The sequence below is a fragment of the Ovis aries genome, chromosome Y, assembly GCF_016772045.2.
Source record: "Ovis aries strain OAR_USU_Benz2616 breed Rambouillet chromosome Y, ARS-UI_Ramb_v3.0, whole genome shotgun sequence".
NCBI lineage: Eukaryota > Metazoa > Chordata > Mammalia > Artiodactyla > Bovidae > Ovis > Ovis aries.
This window is the reverse complement of record NC_082741.1, coordinates 6862962-6879232: the sequence shown is the minus strand read 5'-3', so window position 1 is coordinate 6879232 and position 16271 is coordinate 6862962. Positions and strand designations below refer to the sequence as shown.

Here is a 16271-nt window from a genome sequence, read left to right as displayed (position 1 = left end):
AAACCAACCAACCAAAAAGTGGGCCGAAGACCCACGTTATCTCCAAAACAGACATACAGATGGCTAATAAACACATGGAAAGATGCACAACAGACTCACTATTAGAGAAATGCAAGTCAAAACAATGAGCTATCGCCTGACACCAGTCAAGAATGGCCACCATCAAGAAACCTACCGACAATAAGTGTTGGAGGCAGTGTGCAGAAAAGGGAACCCTCTCGCGCTGTTGGTGGAAATGCAAACTGACGCAGTCACTATGGAGAACAGTGTGGAGAATCCTTAAAAACGGAGGAAGAAAACTACCATCTGACCCAACAATCCCACCACTGGGCATATACCCTGAGAAGACTGGAACCGAAAGAGACACATACCCCAGTAGTCACTGCAGCACTGATCACAAAAGCCAGGATGTGGAAGCAACTTAGGTGCCCACCGGCAGATGAATGGATAAAGAAGCCGCGGTACACGCACACAATGGAATATCACTCAGCTATGAGAAAGAACGCATTTGAGTCAGTCTAACAAGGTGGATGAACCTGGGGCCTATTAAATTACAGAGTGAAGTGAGAAAGACAAAGGCAAACACTATATATTAGCGCATATATATGGAATCCAGAAAGAGAGGGCTGATGAACCTATTCGCAGGGCAGCAATGGAGACGCAGGCGCAGAGAACAGACTCGTCCACACAGTCAGGGGACGGGAAGGAGCGAAAACTGGAGAGAGGATCATTGCAACATATACAGTACCGCATATGAAGTTAAAAGCGGCAGTGGGAATTTGCTATATGACGCAGGGAGGTCAAACCCACCTAGATAGGCTGTGAGGTGAGAGGTAGGTTCAACCGGGAAGGGTCACACACATACCTGTGGCTCATTCATGCTGGTGTCTTGCAAAAAACCAACACAATATTGTAAAGTGATTATCCTCCAATTAAAAATATTTTTTTTTAAAAAGAGAGAGAGAGGGGAAAAAAAGGCCCATGTTAAAAAGACAAAGAAAAACCAAACATGAGCGCTGAAGACCCAAACTCCAGTGAAGATGGCACTTTCCTCCTTCATGACTCAGGGGCAGCTTTCAGGCCTCGCTGGGCTTTTATACCAAGCGTTAACGACAAGCAGATAGTGTGTGTGGAAGTTGCCTGGAATCACATCCTTCTAAATGCATAGCTGCCCGAGCAGATGGCATGACACCTCCACATCACCTACATACAAGGACACATCATCGACATTACATGAGACAGACAATCGGGCAAGTCCTGCCACCAACACACACGTACACACATACATAATTAACAGGGTCTGCTCTTCGCTGGCAGGGCTAACATTTAAAAATATGAATGGCAAAAGGATCTCGTAAAGGATTCAGCCACTCCCAGGGGCTGAGCCTGCTACCACCAGCTGGGCACGGATTTCCACGAGCACAGCTCAGGAAAGGGACGCCAGCCTGTCCAGGCTGTTGACAGGTCCTTACCCATGATCTGCACCTTCTCTACCGAAGAACCTTAAAGCGGGATGCCCGACGCACAGGGATGGACGAACACAGCTGGGAAGGCAGTGTTCACAACCATCCGCATCTTTCCTCCCCGTACCTCTGGATACGCCCGCTCCCAAAGCCGGTCCCGCTTTGCTCAGCTGCACCTGCTGCTATAATGACACACGTCCCTGACATATTTCACTTGAGGAAGTATGACTACACACACAGCCAATGACCGGAGTTTTGCTAAAGCAGAGTTGACGCTCTGCAGACAGGGTGAGTGGCAATCATTTTAACAGAGGCTGTGGAATCACATGTGGGAAAGACAACCACGAGGGGCTTCCCTGAGGGCTCAGCTGGTAAAGAATCCGCCTGCAAGGCAGGAGACCCTGGTTCAATCCCTGGATTGCGAAGATCCCCTGGAGAAGGGAAAGGCTACACACTCAAGTATTCCTGGGCTTCCCTAGTGGCTCAGCTGGTAAAGAAGCCACCTGCAATGTGGGAGACCTGGGTTCGATCCCCAGGTTGGGAAGATCCCCTGGAGAAGGGAAAGGCTACCCACTCCGGTATTCTGGCCTGGAGAATTCCATGCACTGTATAGTCCACGGGGTTGCAAAGAGTCGGACACGACTGAGCGGCTTTCACTTTCAAGACAACCAAGACTCAAACAGAGGAAGACCTTACGGTCCTTTCCCCTCACGTCCTGCACCTCCTTTTTTGTCTGTGGAAAAACGTTAGCCAAGGAATAAGTTTAATCAGAGGAAATGCAGAAACAAAGAAAAACAGTCAGAGACCAACCATAAACTATAATAACAATTTAGTCACTAAGAATTGATGCCTTCGAATTGCAGTCCAGGAGAAGAGTTTCACAGTCCCTTGGACAGCAAGATAAAAGCAGTCAATCCTAAGGGAAATCAACTCTGAATATTCCTTGGAACGAATCGAGCTCCAATATTTTGGCCACCTGATGAGAACAGCCGACCCCTTTGTAAAGACCCTGATGCTGGGAAAGATTGAAGGCGGCCGGAGAAGGGGACAACAGAGGATGAGATGGTTGGATGGCATCACCGACTTGATGGACCTGAGTTTGAGTGAGCTCCTGGAGTTGGTGATGGACAGGGAGGCCTGGTGTGCTGCAGTCCATGGGGTCACAAAGAGTCGGACGTGACTTAGCGACTGAACTGAACTGAGCTGAATGTGCAGAAATCTAAGAACTCATTTGTGCTTCCAAATGTCAGGAGTTTATGACAGCTAACAGTGATTACACACACTTTCTGGAGTCCTGAGAAAGCCCAGAGTTAAATGGCTATAACTTTATAATATGAAATGAATGTAGCAAAATCACTACAATATTCCAGACACCCCTAGTATTCTGAAGCCCCTTCACAAGACAGTAGTGTCTGAATGCTGACTCTGTAACACAGATAAATTAAGAATATATACAACTAGCTTCTTGGGCTCCGATGGTGGTCAGATGGTAAAGAATCTGCCTGCAGTGTGAGAGACCCGGGTTTGATCCCTAGGCCAGTAAGGTCCCTGAGAAAAGGGAAGGCAACCCACTCCAGTATTCTTGCCTGGAGAATTCCACGGACAGAGGAGCCCGGTGGGGTACAGTCCATGGGGTCGGCAAAGAGTCAGACACGACGGAGCAACTAACCCTTTCAATTTTTCACAACTGGTTTCTTAACATCAGAAAGGATACACAATGGAATTGGAACAAAATTCACACTGAAATGAGTATATTCTGCACTTTGTTGAATGCATTAGCTTATACAAAATCATTTATGACAGTTTTTAAAATTAAAGCAGCTATCTGTGAAGTGAGATATATACCCGTGAAATAAGATAAATTTTAAAAAAAGGATACACCCTGCTGATCCTTTTGATCTAATCCCTCACCGTATCTCCACTTCTGCCTTCACTGGCTTAAATTTATCTCCCCAGGAGATGGTTAAGTCAAAGCCTTCTGGGCCTCAAAAGGAATGGTTCATTGGTTGCTTGCCTGGGCCCCAGGGTATGCTTGTGGGCATCGGCATGAAAGAACCTACGTCATCATGTTACTCTACGTCTGTGTTGCCATTGCTGCAAATCACTTCATCAGTACTGTCTCTGTAGATCCCATATATATGTGTTGTGTGTGCTCAGCCGCTCAGTCACGTCCGATTCTTTATGACCCCATGGACTAGACAGTCCATGGAATTCTCCAGGTCAGAATACTGGGGTGGGTAGCCTTTCCTTCCTCCAGGGGATCTTCCCAACCCAGGGATCGAACCTAGGTCTCCCGCACTGCAGGCGGATTCTTTACCAGCTGAGCCACCAGGGAAGCCCAAGAATCCTGGAGGGGGTAGCTTATCCCTTCTCCAGGAGGTCTTCCAGTCCCAGGAACTGAACCGGGGTCTCCCGCATTGCAGGTGGATTCTTTACCAGCTGAGCCACCGGGAAAGCCATTAGTATACAATATTTGTTTTTCTCCTTCTGACTTACTTAACCCTGCATTTTGCCTTGTCACCTTGAAAGTGTATGATTTATTATAAGATTATGTCTGTTCCAATATATTTATAAAAGGTTTTTCATTTAAAATTATCAGTTGTGTTTGACATAGGGATTTGAATTTATCCTCAAAGATTTAAGTCCCTATGATGTAACTAATCCAGCTCTAATTCACTCAATATATATAGAATGACTTTGCAACTACTATTCAAATTAAAGTACTAGCCGATGTAACATAGCCTCCTTATAAAATGTATTTACAATAAAAAAGGCTGCAAGGGATTAACCTGAAAACATTTTTTAAAAAGAACTTACATTAGTACCCTCTAATGGTTTCTTTCATTTCGGAAGCCCCCACCAAATGCAAGAGAAGATCCTCCCATCTGTCTGCACTGACCTACCTACTGTGGTAGTTCTCACTGGGGGTGATGTTGCCAAGCACTCAGGGTGGGGGGATATCCGCCAATATGTGGAGACACATTTGGTTGCTTGAGCTGTTGGAAGAGAGTTCCTGTACACTACTGCATAGAGACCAGGATGCTGTTCCATACCCTACAACGCAGAGAACATCTCCTACCATCAAAAATTGGTGTTGCTGTTCAGTTGCCCAGTCGTGTCCGAGAGCTGGACCGTAAACAAAGCAGAGCGCCAAAGAACTGATACCTGCGAACTGTGGTACTGGAGAAGACTCCTGAGAGGCTTCCCCCCAAATCCAGTTCAGTTCAGTCGCTCAGCCATGTCCGACTCTTTGTGACCCCACAGACCACAGCATGCTAGACTTCCCCGTCCATCACCAACTCCCGGAGTTTACTTAAACTCATGTCCATCGAGTTGGTGATGCCATCCAACCATCTCATCCTCTGTTGTCCCCTTCTCCTCCTGCCTTCAATCTTTCCCAGCATCAGGGTCTTTTCCAGTGAGTCAGTTCTTCGCATGAGGTGGCCAAAGGATTGGAGTTTCAGCTTCAGCATCAGTCCTTCCATCCTTCCAATGAACATTCAGGACTGATTTCCTTTAGGATGGACTGGTTAGATTTCCATGCAGTCAAAGGGACTCTCAAGAGTCTTCAACTCCAAATGTGAAAGGCACCAAGGTTCAGAAACCCATTCTATCCCCTTATGTACCCGGGGAATTTATCTCCTCTTCCTGGAGCCAGCCAGTTTTCACAGTTTATACAAGTTGTACCTTTTTATCCTCACCCCGTTGTTTCTAGATTGTCCATAAGATACTTTCATTTTTGTAATAACTCAGTCTTGCTTCTGTCTTTCCAGCATTCAAAGAGTCTTCACGTCGTAATGGACAGCTGCTGGGAATAAGTCGTTATGAACTGGCAATTCAGACACCTTTTACACCTTTTTTTTAAAATATTTATTTTTATTCTTGCTTATTTGTTTGCACCAAGTCTCACTTTTGTTGCCGCTCACGAGAACTTTCGCTGTGGCATCTGAATTCAGTGGTGGCGTGTGGTACCTAGCTCCCTCACCAGGGACTGAACCCGGGTCCACCTGCATCCGGAGCAGCGACTCTCAGCCACTGGGCCACCAGGGAGACCAACATGCCTCTCTTCGGAAGCTACTACCTCACAAAGATAACTCCACTTCAGTCTCCACAGGTTAATGCTCAAGGGGAAACTTCTACCTTCTCCCCAAAGTTAACAGACTTAAAAACACTGGAGATAACGCCAGTCAACTTGATGAATTCTAGGTCAGATAATTCCACCATCGATGTACCATCTTTTACTCTAAACATTTAGAGCATCAGCTTCATCCAGATGGGGGGGAAAAAAAACCCAGCAGGCCAAAACGGAAGGATGCTCTGAAGCTTCTAGAAGGCAACGAAGCTAACCTTCTGCTCCAGGGAGAAGACATTCTGTACGTGGTCCTGTTTTGAGCAGAGAACCCAGGTCTATGATCAGGGCAAAGCTTTGTGGAAAGGACGGAGCGGGCAGGCGAGAAATGGAAGACCACGATGATCATTTGGGCATCAACAGGCTGAGAATTCACAAGGCATCTATTTCAAATGCGGCACACCAGCCATCATGAACGCTGTCTGATCAGAGCGTCTACCACGAAAAGCTGCACCTCCCAGACCTCGCACACCCAGCATATTCAGTCCCAGGTCGGTCAAATAATAATAATAATTTTTTAAAAATACAGTGTCTTGTAGCTTATCTGTGCTGTCTTCCCCCCACTGCACTGCATTATTCCTACTGGATTTTAAAGGCTCAATGAGTCAAAAATGGGGTCACACAGATGAAGTCCACATTAAAGCACTCGTGATAAATGGCTCTGCTCCTCTGTCCACACAAGGGAGGCAAAAGTCCACCCAAATGCAAGGAAATCCATCACCACACACAGAAGGCCTCACACAGCTAGCTCTCTCTGCATTTATCTCTTCTTAATTTCTACAGGGCACAAGCCTCCATTCCACAATACGATTTTCGCCGAATAGAAAATTCACGGTGTCAGGTCAAGAGGAGTGTTGAGAACCGATACCCTGGATAAAAATAATTGTAATGATTTACCAAGAGCCCTGGAAAGCAAAACTGCATGAAAGGCCCAGTAATAATAAACGCGTTCCATCTGCATACATTTTAATAACACTACCACTGTAAGAAAACACAGTGTGAATTTTCCTTACTGTCTCAGCATATGTGATTAAAACAAAATTAGGGGCTTCTTATTAATCAGTTCAATTCTCCTCTAAACCACTATCCACTCCATTCAGCCTGCACAACCAAAAATTTCTCAGTAGCTTAAAAGAGACCATGCTCAGGAAAAATCATTATGTGTGCTAATTTCTATTAAAAAAAAAAAACACCCAGGAGGAATCAATTTTTCCTTACAATCTTTCTGATTGGCAAAGGTCCACTCAAGAGTGCTGTGGTTTTGGTTTTTTTCCCCCAACTCAAGTACTATTATATTAATATAAAGGGAGATAATATGTTTACATATTTGTTGAAAACATAGAAAGAAGTTAAATGAACTTTCATTTTCTATTTACATGGCTGAAAAATTATGAACAAATAATCCAAACACACCATATTCACATTTGAAAAAACATTCAATGAATACTCAACATTTCTACTCTATTTCTTTTCAGTGGGTGGGGACGTGTGTATGTTTGCTAGAATCTGCTCTCTAGTAAATACTGCTGATATTTAAAAATTATGAAGCACAATGTATGTTGCAAATATCAAAGTGATTTCACACGCACTCATGTTTGACACCAAAGCACCAAATGCAGGCTTCCCAAGTGGCTCAGTGGGAAAGAATCCGCCTGCCAAAGCAGGGTTGAAACCTTGGGTTGGGAAGATCCCTCTGGAGAAGGAAATGGCAACCCACTGCAGTACTCTTGCCTGGAAAATCCCATGGATGGAGGAGCCTGGTGGGCTGCCGTCTATGGCGTCGCACAGAGTCGGACAAGACTGAAGTGACTTAGCAGCAGCAGCAGCAGTATTCTTGCCCGGGAAATCACAGACAGAGAAGCCTGGTGGGCTACCGTCCATGGGATGGCAAAAAAGAGTCAGACACGACTAAATAACAACACCCAATGTGTCACGCCCAACACATACTGTTACCCACCAGGATGCATGCGTTCTGTCTAATTTGTTCACTGTAAGATTCTCTGCATCTAGAAGAATTCCTGAGACAGGTGGTAGGTGCTCTAGAAACATTTATTTACTGGTTAGGTGAATGTGTTCAATCTGAGAGATGGAGTGAACGCAAATGACCCAAGAGGCATACAAGTTCATCAAGAACTTCATGTGCAAATATTATGCAAAGTGCTACGCGGTGCATAAGGACCGTGGAGACAGATGCCTAAGCCACTTTTGTACAAGAAGCCTGTGCTACAAACCACACAGGCTTTGTGTAGAAAGATAACTCCCAACAAACAGCACATTAGACTGTGACCGAGGTACAAGGAAGGCCACAAAGGCATGCCCTTTCATCTTTATTACTTCATGCAACCACTATAAACTCAGGGGAGATCATATTCCCACTTGGTGCACAAAGAAAGAGGTTCCTGGTCACCTGACTAAAACTCAGAGTAAGTGGTGGGGAAGAAGGGAAACACACAGCTGAGCAGAAGATGGAACCCAGAAGCTCTCTGCAGGAGCCGTTGCTGTACCATATACCCATCCTCATCCCACAGTCTAGAATTCGGCATTGAACACGTGGTTGTTTTAGCAACGCCTTGTTCCCACTAGAGTGAAGACAGGGTCGAAGGTAGAATCTGCAAGACTACCATTATCCAAGAAACACAAGCTGGAATCAAGATTGCCGGGAGAAATATCAATAACCTCAGATATGAAGATGACACCACCCTTAATGGCAGAAAGTGAAGAGAAGCTAAAAAGCCTCTTGATGAAAGTGAAAGAGGAGAGTGAAAAAGTCAGCTTAAAGCTCAACATTCAGAAAACGAAGATCATGGCATCCGGTCCCATCACTTCATGGGAAATAGATGGGGAAACAGTGGAAACAGTGTCATACTTTATTTTTGGGGGCTCCAAAATCACTGCAGATGGTGACTGCAGCCATGAAATTAAAAGACGCTTACTCCTTGGAAGAAAAGTTATGACCAACCTAGATAGTATATTCAAAAGCAGAGACATTACTTTGCCGACTAAGGTCTGTCTAGTCAAGGCTATGGTTTTTCCAGTGGTCATGTATGGATGTGAGAGTTGGACTGTGAAGAAGGCTGAGCCCGAAGAATTGATGCTTTTGAACTGTGGTGTTGGAAAAGACTCTTGAGAGTCCTTTGGACTGCAAGGAGATCCAACCAGTCCATTCTGAAGGAGATCAACCCTGGGATTTCTTTGGAAGGAATGATGCTAAAGCTGAAGCTCCAGTACTTTGGCCACCTCATGCGAAGAGTTGACTCACTGGAAAAAGACTGATGCTGGGAGCGATTGGGGGCAGGAGAAGGGGACAACAGAGGATGCGATGGATGGATGGCATCATGGACTCGATGGACGTGAGTCTGAGTGAACTCTGGGAGTTGGTGATGGACAGGGAGGCCTGGCGTGCTGCGATTCATGGGGTCGCAAAGAGTCGGACACGACTGAGCGACTGAACGGAACTGAACCATTATCCGCTCCCATCCCTCCCCCTTTGAGAACAGGACACCTGGATTCTGTGTGGGCACATGGTCACACTCCTCTCAAAAGGACAAGCTTTCCCTTGTAACCCAGTTCTGGCCAATGGCTACAAGCAGAAGTCAAATACGAAATCTCTAGTCTGTGCTCTTAAAGGCAATGAAACCCCTCTTCTCACTCCTTCTCAGGGACGTGATGTGAGGGCAGGAGCTGGCGCAGCCATTCCAGACACAGAGGAGGACAGAACTTCGGGGCGCCTACTGTGAGGCAGTGCTTCATGGACTGAGAGGTCCATCACCCCACTTCCAAAGCCACAGAAAGTTACATCTCAGCTGACTTCAATGACTTGCCCCGTCACTGCCAAATCACCTTGCAGAAAGGTTAGAAGCTGCTTCCTGGCCTCTTATAACACAGAGACATGCATCAGCAGGGAAGAGGAAGTGAAGAAATTAAAAACTACAGCTACTAATGATTTCCTGGTCAGAAACCTAAGGCTTCACAGCGTGTTTTGGAACCGATGTTAATTCACGGGCACCCTAGGGTGTTCAACCACATAAATAAAGCCTGAAGAAAGTCCCTTTTGTCAGAGGAGGCATCAGTTAGAGGCGGCCCTGAGCTTATGACTTTCTGGCTCTGAACCTGTATGAGTGTCAAAGCGTGCGCACAGCAGTCTGTGAGACTCTTGGGGACCCCTGAACTTATAGGCTGCCAGGCTCCTCTGTCCGTGGGATTCTCCAGGATTGCAAGAATACTGGAGCGGGTTGCCAGTTCCTTCTCCAAGGGATCTTCCCGAGCCAGGGATTGAACTGGCATCTCCTGCAAAGGCAGGGGGGTTCTTTATCACTAGAGCCACCTGGGAAGCCCAATTCAACCTGAGACCTTTTTTTTCAAGTGCACACTGGGAAGAACCAACCACCTTTATCTCACGCGAGAGGCCGAGGGGTCAGAAAACCAGTGCAGACTGAGGACCTTGTTCCCTTCCACGTCAGCATTGCCTTTTGTGGCCAGTAACCCATACATCCAGCAGAGGTAAGGGGAGGTGGCCACGCATGAAGGCATCTCTCAGTGAGCCAAACAAATCCTCACACTGACTCACGGGCATACAGAACGCTTTACAAAGGCCAACAGTGGAAGCAGGGCCCATGTTCAGATGGGGGTGTCACAACCCACCCACCGCCTGTGACCTCAAGCACTGCTTCTTTCGTCTGTGGTGCGAGAGCTCTGATGGGAGACGTGGATGGTCCAACAGAAATGCGATGGGATGGCCCAACAGAATGTGAGGTGAGCTTACATCCAATTAAAGAATGTTTAAATGCAAAGTAATTTTCACAACATGTTTAAACTTCACCCAGCATATCCCAAATAGCATCATTTTAACTGTACTTCACACTGGTTTTTTTTTTTTAAAAACTATTGAGATCTTCGACATTCCTTTTACCTACAAAATCTCTAAAATTCCCAAAGTCTACGTATTTTCCACTTGCGTCACATCTTAATTAGGAAACGGAATTTTCAAAGGAAATAGACCACTGCTATTATAGTTCAGAAGATGTATTCTGTACACTGAAAACACAGATACACATACCCATGTGATTCCCAACATAAAACTTATGGAACAGCTGAACCAAGGATCGAAATTTAAATCAATAAGGAAATAAAATCTCTAAATCAGATCCTCAGGAACCCTAGCCATATTTGAGGGTGCTCCTTGGGTCTACAAGGCTTGCGGCCCCTATACTGGATGGTGCAGGTCAGCATGGCTGCTAAGAAGCCTGCAGCAGCGAAAATGACTGTGGTCTGCAGGACGGAAGGACCTGGGGACATTCCAGGCCACACGATTCCTCTGTAATTGGTCCACATGCAAATTCTTAATTATGCACCCGCAACTTTTTTTGCCCTTAACAAATTTCAAATAAATTAAAAAGAAAACCGAACAAACCGTCCAACTTTTAAACTATCCCTTTCTCAAAATAGTGCAGCTTCCTGATAGAAAATGATTTTTCACAATGCACATTTATTTTCATATTTTTACATAGACACTGGAATTTGGGGTCTCAGACCGGACTGACCAAAGCAATGAGTCCGAAGTGAGAAGGGCTGCAGGTTTAAATTCTACGCTGGATTTTGCAAACTTAGAACAGAAATGGAAAGAACGTAAAATACGTCTTGGATGATTTTTAAAATATGAGCAACTTGTTGACATGATACTATTTTGGATAGTGAGTTGACTAGATTATTGAATTATTATATATTAATACATATGTTGCAAATAATGGGCTTCCCTGGTGGCTCAAACGGTTAGATTTGCCTGCAGTGCAAGAGACCTGGGTTCGATCCGTGGTCTGGAAAGATCCCCTGGAGAAGGGAATGGCAACCCACTCCAGTATTCTTGCCTGGACAATCCCATGGACAGAGAAGTCTGGCAGACTACAGTCCACAGCGTCCCAAAGAGCTGGGACATGACTGAGAGACTGATTTTAATGTTTCAAATAATATTAATCTAGCATATATTTTGGAGAAGGAAATGGCAACCCACTCCAGTGTTCTTGCCTGGAGAATTCTTTGGATGGAGGAGCCTCGAGGGCTGTTGTCCACGGGGCTGCAGAGTCAGACACAACTGAAGCAACTTGGCATGTGTGCATGTATTGAAGAAGGAAATGGCACCCACTCCAGTATTCTTGCCTGGGGAATCCCTGGGACAGGGGAGCCTGGTGGACTGCCGTCTATGGGGTCGCACAGAGTCAGACATGACTGAAGTGACTTAGCAGCAGCAGCATATATTTAGATACATATTGCAAAAATAATTTATGATTTCTTTTTACTTCTCTACTGTGGCTACTAGAAAACCTTAAATTAAACTTATGGTTTGCATTCTACTTCTATTTGGAGAGTGCAAAAACCCAGACAGTTTCTATGGTGCCTGCAGGCTCTAAAATGTGTTGCTAATAGTCAGCAAGATGAAACCATAGCATTTTTTACAAAGCTTCTTTTGTGTCTACTGCAAAATTTTAATTAGATGCCCCTCACATCATTTTTTTATTCCGTGACCAATTCAAGACAGATTAATAATCACAAATTGTTCTAAATGCAGACCACCTTTCTCTAGGAAAAAAAGCAACTTTCTGTTGGAGGATTTTTAAATATAGGGATTTATCACAAGTTCTGTTAAGACACCTGAAAGGGTTGTGGGTCTCAAAAAGAACCACGGTCACTGGCAGGTTGCTCGCTTTGTGGGCAAACACTGACCTCGCATCTGAGTGTGTATTGTTACACCTTCCAGTTTCAGAGCCACCTGGCCCAGCAGACAGCAAGGTTCGCGGTGAACTCCAGGGCTCACTGCAGAGCACTGGGTGTGGATCCCGTCTGGCTGAGCCTCTCTCATCTATAGCCTGGGGGGTGACGTCACCAGAGCTGCACCCCTCTTCCTAGCAGGTTGCCATGGGAGACCAAGGGTGACGATGCTACAATGGACTCTGTACCACAGTCGACAGTACAGCTCAAATTTCAGTGTTTAAGATGCGCTTCCCTGATGGCTCAGCGGGTAAAGAATCCGCCTGCAAATGCAAGAGACACAGGAGACACGGGTTCAATGGGTTCAACCCTCTGGATCAGGACCAGGAAATGGCAACCCACTCCAGTATTCTTGCCTGGAGAATCCCATGGGCAGAGGAGCCTGGCGGGCTACAATCCAAAGGGTTACAAAGAGTCGGACACGACTGAGCTTGCACACATTCTGTTTAAGAAGGGGTGCTGCTGAACAGATATTTTAGCCAGGACTACAGACAGTTTCTCTTGCTGTTATTGTTATATTAAACCTCCTGTTAGACAAGGCTTCCTGCCCCTTACACTGTCAGCTATCACTTTGAAGGTTTAATTCAGCCTCGCCCACTCAAAGTGCTGGAGAACCCACAGCTAGAGATGCTTAGGCTCCCAGCACAGGGAGCTGTGTGCATCTCATCAGTGACGACAAACTGAACACTCGAAGGCCTCCTTTTGCAAGAGGCCCTTTATTGTCTCTTTGAGTTCTACTATGAATTAACAATAAAAAAAAAAAAAAGAAAGAAAGAAAAAAACACCATCCAGATATGGATTGGTTGAGTAGCTTGGCCACTAAGTTGCTTTCTAGCCTCTGAGTCTCCTGAGTCGTATTCCACTGTTTCGCAGCCTCAGGGACTATAGCCCACCAGACTCCTCTGTCCACGGGATTCTCCAGGCAAGAACACTGGAGGGGTTTCCATTTCTTTCTCCAGGGGTATCTTCCCGACCCAGGGATGGAAGCCGAGTCTCCTGCACTGGAAGGCTGATCCTTTACTGCTGAGCCACCAGGCAAGCCCAGGTTGGTGTTAAGGAGAAGGAGTTTATTTTGCAGCAATGGTACGATAGTACAGGAGAGCTTTCTACTTTTACTACTTGGGTGAAGGGAATATGGCTTCCGTTTGCCCACAGCTGGAACCGTTTGCCCACAGCTGGAACCGGTACTGTGCACGTATCTGGAAAACGGAGTTCAAACTGAGCATCTCTGACCTCTAGCCACCGTGGGGAAGGGAACCTGGGAGTGAGTCCTCTCCCCATCCCTCATTTCTGTGCGTAATCACACAGAATGGAGAAACAAGAAAAGTCCTAGTAGGTAGGATCCACGTAGACAGGTAGAAACAAGGCAACTCCTAGTGTGCAGCAGTAACAAACTGAGAGGAAAAAGAACCCTGAGACCTGAGAAGATGCATGTTATTACAGAAATAAGGTCATTTCTCCACGCACTCATTACCTCATCGATTGAAATCTGGCAGGAAATGATTCATGGCTCACCTACTGAACATAATCTAGAGCAAAGACATTCACACGTCATTGAGAAGCGAAAGCCGTTAAGCTACAAGGCGACAAGAACCGTATCCCAAAATCATCACATTTGTTTTTTAATAATCTATCGATGAATTTTTTTTTTTTTGCGGTCACATCCACAGGCATGCAGGATTTTAGGACCCTGACCAGGGAGCAAACCAGCAACCCCTGCAATGGAAGTGCCGAGTCTTAACCACCTGACCGTCAGGGGAGTCCTTCTACTGATCATTGCTGTATCATCTTTTCCCTCGCCTTTCCTTTCCAGATTTGGAAACGAAAAAAAAAGAAAAGAAAAGAAATACTTAAACTCTCTGAAAGGAGGAACTGAAATAGATCTTTGCAAAGCTTTCCAAATGTGTGATGTTATACAACAGCGAAAGGAGAGAGAAGTAACAGCAAATGCAGAGACATCTCACTGATGACTTCACAGCAACACAGAAAACAAACAATCCCCGCCTCCTTGTCCCTAGTGTGCCAAGAAACAGCACCGTGCTTCAAAGACACAGCAGAGACATTCGATCAATTCATTTGCACAACAAAACACGTCACCCGTACACACTCATCCACACCTGGACACACACCCTTGGGAAACAAACTTGTGCTAATGACAAGCAGAAACAAACTGCAAGCTGGCCTATTGATAATTATAAATATTTTAAGGTCTTTTGCAGGCTAACCTAAGAATCTGCGCTTTTCCTACAGACGTCATTCTGTAAAAACACCGTCTTCTGGTAAACACACTAGGAATCGTGAGATGCGCTGAATCCATGTAGAGCAGTGATATTCAAAGGCATCAATTCTCATCCATGAGCAGTCACGGCCCACACACACCCCGCCCGCCCCCCCCAGCTTTAAAGAAAGGGCCAAAGAGTTAACGAGCAAAGAACGTATTTTGGTATAATCTCAGTAATAAGTTCATGTGCTGACCTGCCTTCCTGCTTTCTGGACTCAACTCCTGTTTAGGACGCAGCCCCAGTATGCAGACTCACAGTCTGGCTCCAATCAGGAGACTCAACTTCCCGGCAAATGCCAGAAACGGCCCGTGTAGCTGAAACTCTGACAGTGCAGTCTTTATTAAAACAGCTGGCATTCACGTGGAACCCAGAGAGTGTAACCCCAAACAGAACCCGAGCCATTGCTTGCAAAACAACTTACATCCAAGTCACAGAAAAAAAAGAAATGCAAAAGACTGGCAAACAGGATGAAATATTCCACCTCATTTTTTTTTTTCAATCAAAGAAATCCAAAAACAACAAAAAAAAAGTGCCTGCATTCCCTTCTCAGTTGACCACAATGTCCTGAGCTGTCTGAGAGGCAGGGCCCCACCCCCCACCCCAGCACACTCCACCCTGGGCTCTGGCACCAGGGAACAACTGCCACAACCTTTCAAGGAAAGCAATTTGGTAATCGGTCTCAAGGGCCCTACAGCCCCATTCCCAGCCATCTCTCCCAAAGTAAAAAAAAAAAAAAAAAAATTGGAAGCAATCTGAAGCTCCGGCAACAAGTGTGAAATCAATTACGGTACACGCACTTGACGGGATGGATGCCTGAAAAATGTTTCCAATGAACGTCGGCGATGATCACAAGGCTCACTCCGTAAGGTTAAGCTGGGAGAGCCGGGTCACAAAGCTGGACCTCCTGACGTTTCATGCACAGGAATACAGGCAGCTGGGAGGAAATGCACCAACAGTCTGATGGGGGTGGGCTCAGGTGTTTATTTTGTTTTCAGATTCCATTCTCTCTCTCCATCTTTTCCCCAAATTGCTCATTCTATGCAGCACGTTGCTTTTAAACAATCAGAAAAGAGGGACCGAAACTACCAGCCTGCGAGGAATAATGACTAAATTCCTCATCTGTCGAGGATGACGAAGATGAATTAAGACAGTGATGTACCTGTTCACCTCTTTCCTAAGAACGTCAACGAGGGCTTTCTTCACAGTGCGGTGTACCGGCGGGGCAGGGCAGGGGCGGAGATTCCTTCTCCTCGGGGGTTCACAGTGATCAGCCTCCTCTGAGTCACCTTGTGAAGCTTTATGATGCCAGAGTCTATAAACACAACATTAAATATTTACGGTTGATATTTGCTGCTTCTAAAAATAATGTGAAGGAGAAGGTCTCTTAACAAGGCCTCCCAGTGACCTTCTCGCTGAAATCACCAAGGCTGACTGTAGGTGCGCTGACAGCCACCCCCAGGCCCTGGAAATCCGTGATCCAGTGGACGCCCCAGGGGCCCTTTCCACTTGAGCCAGGCACCCTGGGCCTTCATACCCCAGTGTGTCGATGGGGCCCCAAACCCACTTATGTGATGGGGCCTCTTACTCCATCGATGAAATGTAACGAAATATTACATATGCTTATCAGCTAGGAAG

General features: G+C 45.8%; 1 protein-coding gene across 22 annotated transcripts in view; it reads right to left on the bottom strand.

Moving 5' to 3' along the window:
• The window catches only part of LOC101119116 (transducin beta like 1 X-linked), a 247841-nt gene that overhangs the window by 100228 nt on the left and 131342 nt on the right, over positions 1 to 16271 (bottom strand). For 10 of the 22 annotated variants that reach the window (XM_060408649.1, XM_060408648.1, XM_060408647.1 and 7 more), the window contains one exon: positions 15796 to 15948. The exons of 10 other annotated variants lie outside the window; for them this stretch is intronic. The gene's annotated coding sequence lies outside the window, so the exon portion shown is untranslated. Of the gene's footprint in view, positions 1 to 12309; positions 12618 to 15795; positions 15949 to 16271 lie in introns of all 22 variants that reach the window. 2 more of the 22 variants (XM_060408653.1, XM_060408654.1) reach the window with 1 other exon arrangement.